At 36.8% G+C, this 15,100-nt stretch overlaps 1 long non-coding RNA gene across 1 annotated transcript; it reads left to right on the top strand.

The window, feature by feature from the left end:
* Window positions 1-6,080: 6,080 nt before the first annotated feature.
* LOC117318947 lies at window positions 6,081-13,128 on the top strand. The gene is made up of 4 exons (XR_004530509.1): window positions 6,081-6,819; window positions 9,947-10,056; window positions 11,221-11,346; window positions 12,445-13,128. It is a non-coding gene; the product is annotated as an uncharacterized LOC117318947 (long non-coding RNA).
* The last annotated feature ends 1,972 nt before the right edge of the window (window positions 13,129-15,100 follow it).

Genomic DNA, 15,100 nt, shown 5'->3' with positions numbered 1-15,100 from the left:
CTTTTCTTTCAAAATTATGGTTGCTATGGCAACTGGTCACTATAAACAGGTTTTCTGATAAGAACCATAACTTTAAGTTTGTCCAGACAACTCCTAAACCGAAGGGCCAATTTCCATGAAACTTCACACAAATATAGAGGATCATGTGTATAGGTGTGCATGCCACTTTATTTTTTTCAAAATTATGGTTGCTATAGCAACTGGTCGCTATAAACAGGTTTTCTGATAAGAACCATAACTTCAAGTTTGTCTGGACAACTCCTCCTAAACCGAAGGTGCCGATTTCAATGAAACTTCACACAAATATAGAGGACCATGTGTAGATGTGCATGCCACTTTCTTTTTTTTCAAAATTATGGTTGCTATGGCAACTGGTCACTATATTACTGGGTTATCTTAGTTAGCCTCTAATTAACAGTTTCAATTCACCATTGACTCGTGCAGATTGCGGGGGTATTAGTCAGCCATCCTGGCGACAGTTCTAGTTATACTTTATGTATATGTCCAGTTTTATATACCTGTTAATACTATATTGTTTTCCATTTGCTGTGAATAACTACAATGCAGTGCACTCTGTTTGAAATAAAATTAGCACGCTGGATATCACTTAGTTTTTTGTTGTATCTTCTGATTTTGTCACATGCCAGAGCTTATGTCGTTGTGTGTCATGCTTGGTCTGTCTGTCGTCAATCTAACCTTAAAACATCTTCTCAGTAATGGAAAGGGTGACTGGTACTGACATTGCATGGACATGAAGTCAATGAACACTTGATCCAATTTCAAGGTCACAAGTGGTCAATTGTGTTAAATTCTTCTTTTCAATAATCAAGACACACATTTTATTGGACCAGTAGCATGCCACAATGAAAAACATCAATTTATGGCTCACCTGCTTGAATGACCTTGACCCATATTCTAGGTCACAGTGGTCAAAGAGACTAAAATCTTTTAAAGAAGTGCTCAATAGCCAAAAGGCTCAAAGACATTACATTGGACCCGTAGCACACTCAAATGAATGCCCTGTACCTGTACATACAAGGTCACAGTATTAAAGATTTCATCCAGGACCAAGATGCAGAGACCTGATATTGGGCGAGTAGTATATGCTATTTGAATAAAGTGGTATTATCCGAGTTTCTTCGTAAATGACTAAGGCCAACTTCAAAGAGGCATTTAAAAAGCAGATACAGGCCATTTAGGGTTCTTGTTCTATCCTTCACTTAGTAAGGGCGTTTATATAGTAATCACATTCTGTGGGTCCGTGATAACCTTGTGTACACGATATCTTATATGAACCCTCAGACAGATTAAGTTCATATTCACAGCATTGCGTTTTACAACTGCCATCGTTCAAGGTTACAGGTCCAAGGTCACACATGACCACATTTGAAATAAGATCTTGCATAGTTCTCTTGAACTAGACATAATATCACTGTATGAAATTCTGCGCCTAGTCAGATTTTGTTGGTCATCGGTCAAGGTTAAAAGACGCGCTTAGCTGTAAAAAAAACTTGTACACATGATTTCTCATGAACCCAGGGACAGTAAAAAATTTCAAAATATAAGCCTAACGAGTGAAATATATTTGGGTATACTGAAGGTACTGTTATTTATACCAAAATCTACTCATGGGGGCAGCTTTAAAGTTCTCCCATCGTCGTATGTAAGCAATGCTTGGATTCGTCAGAATCCGTAAATAGTGAAAAATATTAGAAAGTGAAAAAGTAATTGTAGAATGAATAACGAGCTGAAATACGTATATGCAAGCTTATAAATATAAGCCAAACGTTTAATAATTTCGTGTGTTTCATATCATGTCAGTGTGTATTAGACATGTAAATGATTGTTCGTTTCGTGTGTGAATCTAAAAGACTTCGGCGCTACTTTTCTAGAGGTGGCGTCGTCAACATTCGTATTAAACTCAAAGTTGTTCAATACGTACAAGTATTCTTAAAAGACATTTCCCATTTTGCCTGACACCGAGTACGGACACCGACACCGACACGGACTTCGGATTTCGAGGGACATCTCGAAACATACATTTCAATAAAACACAAACTACTTCATTATATCTCAGTTTTATTCTGTGTATCGAACTCTTCGAACAGCCATGGCAGCACAAATGTCCACAATAGATGATATGTACCATCGAGGATGACGCCAGAGTGTACCAATAGAGCGATAAATCTTCATCTGGCGTATAGCGTGCTCTACTTTCACACGGTGCGTGGACATGATTTCGTTGAGTTTTAAATATTTTCTACGGAGGCGCGGTAGTGCTGCGCGCAATTGATTGGTCCGGAAAGGTGTCATGATGGGATGCGTATTGGGGAAAATTTTATCACCTAAAATTAAACACTCGTTGGGGAAATCCAACTCCAAATTTTCACCAATATGGGGAATAAGTGTCAAAATTTGGGCATCATTCTGATGGCCAAGAAAGCCACTCCTAACGAATCTTAATATACCTACATTGTCAACTATAGCCATTGTATGTATACAATGGTAATGCCGATGACCACTGTAATACATAGCCTGTGGTTCGATACTTGGCCGTTATATTCTATGGGAAGTTCCGTCTATAGCGCCGACAGCGTCCGGTAGGTCGGACCAGTTCCCGCGCATGTCCAACCATTCCTGGGGCGTCGGCCACACAATGGTATCCGCATAGATATCCCACATTATTGTTCTAATTGCATTCAGTTCTCTAGATACAGTGGACGAAGAAATGTCAAATAACAGAGATAGAAAATGTACGGATGGATATGATCGTAACCATATTAAAAACATAAAAAGTCGATTTCGTGATGACAGGCAGTGTACGTGGTTTGCTTCCCTTCGAAATCCCGGTGATACATCCCTCATCATATCCATCATAGATTCGGGGGTTTCGCCTGTTACTTCAAAAAATTCGATACGGTGTTGAGAAAATAATGAAAATACATCCCGGCCCAGCTATACATTTTGTACCGTTCCGAAAAGTCGATGTCTCAAACCCAAGTTGACTGTATTAGGTATCTGTGTGATAATTATCAGCAGAGCTGCCAAAACATTGAGAAATTCTTGTACATCAGGTGGACGGACACTAAGGATTAACATCAAAGCTCGAGCATGTGCTGGATCCATGTTCTGGGGAAATATGGATACGTAAACATTTTTAATTTTAAAACGACAAAAAACAATCGTCAGAAATCTTAAACTTTTTGGGGGGACGGACAGTCCCTTCATTTGTATCAATAAGAATCCCAATTACCTAAGGATGGTTTACACTAAATTTGGTAAAGTGGTTAAATTCTAATCGGTGGTTTTGAAACGGAAGTAAAAAAATTATCGGTTTTGAAACAGAAGTAAACCGTTGACGGACGGACTCTGGACGCACAATTTTGCATAATGCACCTTGATCTTTCGGGCCCGCTGAGCCACCGTACTACATTGAAGCCCATTTGTACAGTTACCTGTTCGCGCATTCACCTGTTGACCTGTTTACTATTTACACGTGCTGCCATAAATTGAGAACAACATGAGTTCGACACAAGGTATGTTTTTATCAAATACAAAAAAAAAAATGTATATAAATGTATCCACTACTAATGACGAAATGATGTTTTTGTTTAAAAATATACCAATACGTTACCTGAGCAGAGGCGTGTCTTGTGAAATCAAAGGCTTTACAACACGTGTATACACAGACTAGCACGTGTATTACGTGTATGCTTTCACGGAATTTGTGGACACGAGTGTGAACGTATTACGGTTATTTGACAAATAAATAATTGCCAATTAAAATTGACTATTTTCGTCAATATACAGTCAAACCGGCTATACGTTATAAAAGTTGTATAGAATACACTTGCATTGTCTATAAAGGACATACTCGTCATTTCATGCGATTTACTACATAGGCAATATTGCCTCAGGTGAATTCCACATGAAAAGTTTAACGTGAAAAACATTTTACGTGAAATTCACGCGAAGAAAAAAATGCTGTGTATATGGTCAACTTGTGTATTCAGGACACCTCCGTATAAGGGACAATTTCGCTCTCACTTTGGGTGTCCCTTATAGACAGGTTTTTGATTTGAGAAGTTTTTCGGAAAATTTATTTTAATAACCCCTTCCGTATTGTAATATTTCAGGAAAAAGTATTCTTGAAAAAAGAAAAACTCAGAATGTCCCGATAGGCAGACAAGAGATTCTCCTGTTGACAAGAGCTTATCAAGTACACCCTTCATCATGGGGCGAGATTATTGAAGAAATGCAGGGAAATTTGAATTTACTGCCAGAAACTGCCAGAGCATTGTACAACAATAGTACAATAAGACAGTTAAGGGAAAGATTGTCGGCAAAACTGTCGAAACTACAGACCAAGAACACCTCCAGACCAACCACTGGGACTACGAGACCTTCTGTGCCAGAGGCTGGTCCATCGAAACCGGTAATGACGCAGAAGAGAAAGGCAGTTGCGATGGCCCTGTCATCTTCTTCGGATGAAGATATACTGCCGCCAATTGTGCAGAAACCAAAAAAACAAAAATGTCAAAAGAAAAAAGAATCATTATCAGAATTGTTGAAGGAAAATCAGAGAGCGTATAATAAATTCATCACGAAAAAAATACCTAAACTACTTAAAGTGTTTGGTGTATCAGACACTGATAGTGATTCGGAATTTGTTGGAAATGAAATAAAACGCTTGTTGTTTATTTAAAAAAAATATCCACGTGGACATAACCTGAAAAAAAAAAAAAGAAAATCACAAAATTAAAAGCATGTAGCTAAAAATCGTCAAATATCATCCACAATGGTATTTAATGATCAATTACATGCATTCCATACTAATGCACAGTGGCTTGTGTCATAAACGCATTAGATATATATGAATGTATATTATGTAGAAGACGAGCTCACAGTTACAAACAGATTGAGTATATGAACACACAGCTACTTTGCTAACATGCACATACATCATGTTTGCGACATCAAAACATATTCATAACGTAACATACTAGATTTCGTTGATTTACATTTCGAGATGCCCCCCCCCCCCCCCCCCCCAAATTACGAAGTCGGTGTCGGTGTCCGTACTCGGTGTCGGGCAAAATGGGAAATGTCTACTACTCATTGTGAAAAAAAAATTAATGCGTGCAGTTCAATTGTTTTAAGACAATGTTGGTGATAGGCGCCTCTGCATTATTTCGGAAAAGGCCAAGTCTCTGGCTATGGGATAACCTATTTATTGCAGGAAGCCACATGGCGGATCTTCAGTAACCACACGACAAGTAATATCTGACCAAGTGCTGTTTAAAAAAAATTGTCACCGGGGTAAACAAACACAATGATATGGCGATCTGGAAATGAAAACGAAATGTCCTTAGTTGCATAGGAAAATGTAATACAGTATTTAATCCAGAGACGTGTATATCACATCTGATATACAGTACACCCAGAGACGTGTATATCAGGTATATATACGTCTCTGCGTACACGTCTTTGGATCTGGGGACACAATTCTGAAAAGAGTTCGCAATGATATCATTAGAAATTATTTAAGAAATAATTAACGATGATTCGTGTATTATTGCAGGATATACAACGAGGACGAGGATATTTTGCAATTTTAATTAATAACTCAGGCCTGCGGCCTTCGTTATTAATTCATTAATTCAATTGCAAAATATCCTCGTCCTCGTTCTATATCCTGCAACAATACACGAGTCAAAGTTGATTATTTCTATTCTACCATGTACTGTTTAGTTCTGAGATCGACCTCTTTCTAATAGAAAAACGGCAAAGAAACCCCAAGAAAACCTTGTAATTTATTTCTTGAGTATTGCATTATTTGTTGATGAAATATACAGGCAATACAGTACTACGATCAAGAGCATCTATGATATGGCGTTGATTTGGAAAAAAAAAAGGATAGAAAAAGAAAAAGAAAAAACAAAGAAAAAAGGGCGGCCTCCGTAGGATTCGAACTCGCGTCGTAATAAAAAAATTATTGAAAGACTAAGCCATTAGCCCTCTCGGCTGTGGTGACCGCTTGTAAAACGGGTGAATATTAGATATATAAAATTGTAACAGCCGTGACTCGCATGCGTGTATTATTGGAAAATAATACATGGTTTTAAACCAATCAGAACTGACGTTGCATAGCAAGCATGGTAGAATATATTTTAAACAAGATGAACTCAACGACAGCATGCACACACAGTGAAAGCTTGGAGGTTTATGTCAAGATCTTTGATGAATTTTAAGGACTGAACGAGAACCTGTATATACTGCAAAAGGATGGATTCCAACCTACGGGTAAAGTAGGGGTAGAAATTGCGACAATTCAAACTTTAGAGCAAAAACGTAAGCTGATGAAGTCAAAAGATCAATTATGGGGAAGTATAGAAACAGCAGTTCAATATAATGTGTTTATTGAAAATGACCTGATCGGCTGAACCAGAGACTTGTATATCAAATACATACATGTACATTGTACGTCTCTGGCTGAACGAGATGGACAGAATAATATCAGATTTATTATAAGGGAACTGGGTAGAACGTCAGAATATCCGACGACCGCCAGTTTTGTTCCCACTATTGAGCAGTAGACATTCATGCGTAACTACCACAGTTCGGCAGGCAGAGGTCTCTGGAAAGGTAAAAGTTCGGCATCTACAACGCGCGTGGATCGACAGGAATGAGACCAAGGTCAAGGCCAGCTGGTGCACAGTCGAGAAGTAAACAAACAACATGGATGCCACATGTGAGACTGTGACACTGAAAAAAGTCAAGTAAACGCTTGTTTTAGACTAGTCATCGGACAGTCATGAAGTAAGAAAGTATTAATTTTGCTAATCTAGATATCGTGGGCATTGGTGAAAGCAAGGAGCTCGCGATCGAGGTATACGTTTCTGGTGAACGTCACACGATCGCGAGACGTTTTGAAAATAATGGTCCCCAAGATTGATGAACCAGGGACAGGATCAAGTGGCACCTGGCATTTGTTGAACATTCATCTACCCAGCCTTTCTCATCATTTTATCTATTCATGTAGCCGTAGTTTAATATTCTCCATAACAATGTTCGTCACTAGACATATCTGTAATATAATTTTAGGCATGGCCTATGTGAGAGCGCAGCAATCCCGGTGCCCATGGAATTCGAGAAACAAGCACACATAGAATAGTAAATCCCACGTGATTTGTTTAGTTTCCGATGGTGTGAAATGTAAAACAGACTGGTCGTATCACTGCCTCAAATATCATTCGAATTTAAATACATGCTTTATTTAGCGTAAGATATATCCTATATAAGAAGACATATATAATATTGTAATGTTTTTAAAACTCGAGGAGCAAGACCGTGATTTCGATGCTAATCTATTTACGGTGGTCACGTGACTCCTCGAATACCGCGAGATCTGCCGAAGTTTACCGCGTCCACAGATTAACTCCACGTGGTCGGTCTTGGCCAGGGGATGGTGCACTGGTGCGTTCTGCATCAACTTTGAAAAACAATAATTATATATTTCGTAGTGTGACAGTACATTGTATCGTTACAACGACATTTTGTTGTTTTAACGATCTAATCTCCTGTACCCCGGCCCGCGCGCGGCCATTTTTTTCACAGAATATAGCATAACGTAATGTTTTCGTTGATAATTGTGAATTGGTACACAAGCGTTTGGATTTCTGACAGAATGTAGAGGTATAATATCATAAAATAATTTATTTCTATATATGAACAAACTATCTACTTACTTTTCCTCGGTCTCTGCAACCAATTGATTGTCACGCAGCATCATGCATGCATATATCTACGAAATGGTTGAAATTTACGTAATTAGTGAATTGTATATTTGAAATAACCCTTCACGTGTTTCAGTTAATGATGGGATGTGACATAACTTTTATTTCCACTGATAGCAGCTTTGTAAAGTTGATTTAAAAGGCAAGAATTTTTTTATTTAAAATGGTTTTAATTTGCTGATTACCATGCATGCTACTCGATATTGGTATTTAATTGGAACTAGCTGTACCATAGATGAATAAATGTGTACTTACCCTCACAGAATTCAACTCCAGACGTCAGTTAATTGTTTCTCAGTATTTTTATTAGACATTGGCAGTCAACAGATATTTCCAACAGAGTTCTAAGTCCTGAGCTTGATTGGCATTGGAACATTAATATTACAATACATATGATAGCTTCATTTAGTCATTTAATCAAATTGTACTGTACTGTACAGCACAGTATGTATAAAAGTATAACAAGGAATGTTGTTTTTTTTTGGGGGGGGGGGGGGGGGGGGGGGGTATGAATCAATACATAATTTTGCATTAAGGTGTCTCCGACTACACATAAGTACAATCCTTAAGTACGGCCATAATAAATTAATTGCTAGATTCTCAACCCAGCCCACTGCGATATTTTTAATTTGTAATTTTTAAAATTCTGTATCGTTTTCAGGGCCTATTCTATATATATTTTGGGGCCAAATATGGGCCCTGGTCCCAAATGAATATAGCCACATTTTTTCCCATTTGGTGGCCTGAAATTTCTTAAATATTACGTTGATCAAAATAGTTTCAGCACCTCCCCTTGATTGAGACCATTTAAGACTTGGCTGTATTAATAATTAAGCATACACCAACCACTAACTTAATAATGTCATCATCACTTAATCTTGTGGCTTTTGTTATTATAAGATTCTCAATGTTACCATTTAGATAATGTTAAAGTTCCCAAATCTAAAGACCCCGTGCCCCATTTTGAAAGCAAGAGAATAGGCCCTGGTTTTGTCCTCTTTGGTTTAGATTAGAATTGGCGTTTTGACTTCCAGTGTTTCATCTCGCTCAGACATTTATTATTGACAACAATTGTATTCAATGAAGCCCCTGCGGTATACTGTGGTATTTTGTCAAATATCACGGTACATACCACTGTATACCACATATCTAGGTTATGACAAAATATATATTGAGTAAAGAGCTGACAAATTAAAACCAACTCTGGATATATATTAATTTCATATGTTTCATATAATAACTATCACACACTAGTTCAAGATAACCTTAAACATGATAAAACTTAGCGACGAAAACTGTTAAAAATCAACAGTAAATCATTACAAAATTCCATTTCATCTAGGTATCATTTTAGTCCATTGATAAAGTATTCGCCGTAATTAGCGCCCCTCCCCCTAGAAGCGCCCCTCCCACTTTTTGGAGAAGAGTTGAAGCTGTATAAATGCCCCCATCGCATGGATTTAACAATGTTTTACAACATGTGATGCGCATGCCTCTAACATTAGCATTGTATCCCATATTACATGAACTTGCGAGTCTTGCATGTGAATCACGACATAATAATGCATCTCGAAGGATAAAAGGCATATGCATGTTTACTGTAACAGATTAATGTACCATGAGTACAGAAAGATTTAAAATATGGTTGACTTTTTTCGTCCACAACTTACATTTTGGTTCATTAATAAGTGCCCCTCCTTTGTTACAATTATTTAAGCGCCCTGTGCGCTAATTACGGTGAATACAGTACCATCAAAATTTGTTACCGCAGTAGTACTGCCCACCTCTACAATACACTTGCCAAGAAAATTCTCAAAATGCAGTCACTGGGAAGATGAGACTAATGACTATAACTAATTAATTGACCCTTTAAAATGTTAAAAATTGTTCATTGCAAAAGCAGGTGTTTTTGTTACACAATCTTCATTTTGTGATGTGTCGTTATATTTCTGACATCAAATTCAATACACATCATTGTCCATATAACTTTACAAATGTCATGTTATACAAGTGACGTACCCAAAATTTTACATGGGCAAATTTACTGGAGAATATGTACATGTTATGTAAGGAAACTAACAGTATTTTATTCTCAATAAAAGAGAAAAAATCCCAAGTGTTACAACTACATAAATTTCTTTTATTTACAGGGGCATTGTATATGCAGGTAGGAAAAGCTTCAAAAGCTGCCTGTTCAGTTATGAATTCATTATGCATGCGGTTCACCAGTACCGAAGGTGGTTCCCCAATGCTAACACTGGTAAGTAGGAGCATTATTCATAAATTGCTTTAAAAATGTAATTCACCAGTTATATGCGATTTTAGTACAAATCTGAATTATTCAATGACAGATTATGATATTTTGCTTGAATGAATACTGGTATAGTGTATTAATTTGAAAGATTTCATGTATGAAAAGGGGTTAAAATCTGTGAGTGGCACAAATACCACATCATTGCATATTATACCTTTGGCACTATCTGTTATAGGGATTTTAACAGAGATGGATTTAAACAGGTACTATAAGACATTAAGACTACAGAACACTGATCTGTTAATGTGGATTAAATGTTTACATTTATTTTGGTTGTTCAACTTTTGGGTGGATGGAATTCAAGTGCAATTTTAATATTTGTGTAAATTGATAATTAAATTAAAAATAATAATGGAATCATAGGATAAACATCTCTCCTAATGAGTGTACATCTAGTCGGTAATACCAACATGAGAGAGTTTAATTTTGGAGGATAACATGAATCAAATATACCTGAACAAATCACATTGTCAATGTAGCTCTATATATTGTGCAAAAACATACACAAATTTACATTGAGCCACATTGATTAACTGTTCTAACCATACAATTTGATTAAAGAACTTGTTCACAAGTAATGTATATACACCAATGGCTTTTGCAGAATATCATCATATGATGAAAATGAACTTTTCTAAATTGCTCCTATAACTTTAAAATTATATTTGTACAATATAAAACTCTAAATTGAGGAAGTTATACATTTTGCTTTACTAGCAATGATTTCTGTATCTACCTGATATAAACCCTCAATATGTCTATTTGTTTCAGTAAAATTAAAGGGTTAGAGACTGGTATGTCCCCCATCGCTATTGTAGTGAATTGAATAAAATTAGGGTTTTTGCAGTTATGAATATCTGAAATCATTGCCAGAGAAAATGAGCATACTGTAAAAAAAATTGGCTCATCAAAATTTTCAGTGTAAAACGGTTAAACCAAATTTCAACATGTTAGCAATGATGAATTGGTACACGGACAAACATTTTAATGTTACTATTTTCTTTACATTTTTGCCATTTCTACCTCTATGTTTTATTTTTATTTGCATTAAACTCTTATCCCACCGTATGAGTGCCAAATTTTGATTGACATTTATTTCTGTAATTACAGAATTAATTTGCTGAATATCAGACTCCAGTTGCTGCTGTTGCTGTGCCACCTCATCATGATTGAATTGACTGAATACCAGTTTATGACGCAGAGTCTGAAATTCGGCAAACTTTGACAGTGATACAGGTGGGATATGAGCTACATGTATAGGAATATTGTTGAAACTGTTTTTAATGTTCTCTACAAGCAACTTCAGATTGGTTATGACAGTGGCTACTTTAGAATTGCTGTAGCATATCTCGACCCCGCCTTCATGGTGAATCTTTGAGGTGAGGTCGCATATGCCGGCTGCCACAACAACTCTACTTCCTGATTGGCGAGGTATTTCACCCAGTTTTGATAGTATACAATGATGTATTGTGTTGAGTGTGCCACCAGGTTTGATAATAGTATGGGTAATCCATCTATTTGAAAAAAAACTGTTGGAATCAAGAAAATGTGCCAATCTGGCTCCCCTTGAATCCGTTGCAAATATGATGTGACTGGTCATGTTTAATTCTGAAATTCAAGAAAAGAAAAGAATCATGTAAATTAAGTCTGCTACATATAACATGGCAATATATTATAGTTATTGTAGTTCCAAATGTATGTCATGGTGTCCAGTTGAATGTATAGTCAGACCTGCTTAAAAGATTAGAAAATTCCATGTGAAAGATATTTGTGTTTTATCCAACCTGTTCAGAGTCCATGTAAAAAGGATACATGTATGTATACTTGGGTCTATTTTATGATATTCCTTGAGTTACAATGAAATTAAGTAATAAAAGGGTTGATGATTGAGAAATTACTGGGGAGGGTGCCTTTTTTAAGACATTTTGAATAATGTTACGGCAATATCCACACTGTCACTGTATCATTTGTAAAAAATACATTTTGGAAAATCGTTGAATCATACATTAAATAATAGGTAACGTCGATTGAACTTTGCAGTTAAATGTTGACGGGTTAGAGACTTGTGTGTCCCACACCACATCACTTTGATCAACGTATTACAATATCTTTAATACAACTCAATTTACTAAGCCCAAAATTATTTGTTTCAGTGTGAATATTGTTAGGGGACTGGATAATGGTTTTACTCTTCAATTGATGGGGAACTGTTTTTGATATTCGATATAAATCCTTGAAAGATTTCATCATATTTAATGTTGGCATAGTTCTCCTTTGTCTTCAGACTAAGAGTTTCAATACTTTTAATTTCTTTGTCTCTTGCCTGTGTTGTAGGTGTATTGACAACATGACAAAGCCTATCCTGATTAACCAATACAGAGGGATGCCAGGCAAAATCTGGATCTTCGTTTACTGAGCCAGCAGTTTTAGCTCTGGAAAGAGCAACAAAAAGTGCACCAGGATTGCGCGATTCAAAACTTTTTGTACCTGGGCTTATTACTATATATCTACTGGACTCATTTTCACCTATTGTCATGCCTTGACAACGATGAATTGTAGTACCCCAGCCTAGGCGTAATGGAATTTGAGTAATTTTGCAGTTGTGACAAGGACATTCAAGCCCACGTTTTATTGATGTTATTGGTACACATTTAGGAATGTCATGTATAAAAGGTGGACCTGTGTATTTGTCAAACTGAACCATTACAACAAGTGGTAGTGATGTTTTGGGGGTTTCGTTTTCAGGGTATATGATGTCAATAACTGTGCCAACAGAACCATTGAAAAGACCATACTTAACACAAAGGTTTGATGTCAGCATCACTTTTGCATCTTTGCAAAGATAAACTATACTTAACAGCCCTCCAGCTTTGTCTGAGGTACAGGTATTGGCATGAATACCCTCTTTTAATGCTACTATTTTGACAATGGGGTAAACTTCGTTAATTTCAAGGATTTTGTTTGTGCTATGCTTCCACTCCTCATTATGTGTGGGAAATACATAGAGGCCATTTTGTGATATACGATGTGATAGGTCAAGATTGAAGTTTTTTCTTAGGTCATTCCACTGATAATTTTGCAACCATGTAGCTTGGTCTGGAGTCAACTTGTATTGTCTGAGTGATGTTAAAACAGACTTGAGTTGTTGTTGACTTTCATTTTGTCTTATTATGGTTTTTAAAGTAACTGCTGTATTGAAATCTTGCCAGACCAAGCTGCCATGCATTGCTGCTGGACAATTAGCATTTGGCTTGTAAAGAGGAGAGTCCAGAACAGGTGGAAGCTGTACGTCATCACCAAGTAACACAACTACTGGAAGACCACCCCAATTGGAATCGGATTTCATTCCAAATCTGCAGTTAAATTCCATCCACCCGAGAGTTGAACAACCAATGAGCGACCGCTCATCAACTAAGAGGACTTTGAGGCCATCACAGTTTTCTTGTAGTGACTCAGCCGTATGACCTGTTGGTAAAGTCATTTCTTTAGACTTAGAAACTATTGGAATTTTAAGAAAACTATGTATTGTTACCCCAGATATAAGGTTTGCTGCACTGCCAGTTGGACAGAGGACTTGAACACATTTATTAGATTGAAATAGCAATCTTATTGTTTTAACCAGGCATTTAATTAGGTATGATTTGCCTGATCCTGCTGTACCAGCTACAATGAGACGTAATGGGTGGAAATTTGGAGAGTGTATAGAGTCAAGTATTGCTTTTATAACAAGATTAAAAGCAAATTCCTGTTCAGTGTTTAGACTGGAGATATCAACATCAGGAAGGTTCAGCATTTCCTGGTCTGAATTCATGTCGGAAATTATTTTTTCTAAAAATTTTATTCCAAGGTCAGGTGGATATTTAGCACTTTTTGTCGACCAGTCATGTTCTATACCTCCCATCGTTGTAATTGAATTCCTCAGTAACTTCTTTGTATTCCACATTTGGTTGTACCAAATCAATCCATTCAGGTTGTAATACATCTTCATTACCATCACTGTCATCATCACTACCACCATCGTCATCGTTTCTTGATCCTTTCTTGGAGGCAAGTCTCGCTCTTTCCACATCTGCTTTCACGAAGTTCGGGCAAGCTGACATTTGTAAAAATTCTGACATCTTTTCAGACCAGGAAATGTTGTCCTTTTTTATGTCACTGATTTTTCTCCAGTTTGGCCAATGCAGCAAAATCATGGTTCTGCAATATTCTTCTGTCAAAGGCCAGGTACAATAAATATTTTTGCCAGATATAACCGGAACATATCCCGATTTGCAGATATATCCATACCATGATTCTGTTGCATTATCTGGTCGAGATATATATTTATCAAGAGAGGTTTTCTTAGTTAATGTTTTTCCTGTTCTTTCAAGAACTCGAGAACCACTCAAGCTGACATTTTGAAAAGTATGGCTACATCTGTAAAGGGGTAAATTTGATAATTCGAATGATGCTTCAACAGCAGAAACATCACGTTTTGTTGTTTGCATCAGTAATTTTGTACATAATGATTTTGTAGTAGAATCGTCGCTGCTTGAATTAATCATGTCGTTGAAAAAATCTACAACAGCCCCTGTTGATTCCCCTCCTTTACAGGCATAGCCAGTAACATATTTTTCTGTTGCAATGATATCATTCACAGAAGGATTTTCTGGATCACTTTTTGACAAAATGATTGAAATGTCACCATTTGCACGCCATGCTTGCGTGTGATATTGACTGTGTTGTACAAGCATTGGATGGTCCCTTGCCATTTCAAGTCTTGGTGACCCATTTTTGTCATTTACTATAGCTGGAGTGGTTCTGAGTTCTTTACCAGGGTTAGAACTACTGCCAAATTCCATGCGACATTCTTTTTCAGATAGATTTTTACGTTTTGGGTTTCTTAGACAGTAGTCTGAGCAGCGGTGTATGTTTATTTTGTTGGTGAGTAAGAGGTGGTCTTCCAGTAAAGATTCTTGGGTTGAGCTTACATCCATTAGTAATTTCAGTA

The sequence above is a fragment of the Pecten maximus genome, unplaced genomic scaffold, assembly GCF_902652985.1.
Source record: "Pecten maximus unplaced genomic scaffold, xPecMax1.1, whole genome shotgun sequence".
Taxonomy (NCBI): domain Eukaryota; kingdom Metazoa; phylum Mollusca; class Bivalvia; order Pectinida; family Pectinidae; genus Pecten; species Pecten maximus.
This window is presented reverse-complemented; position numbering and strand designations above follow the sequence as displayed.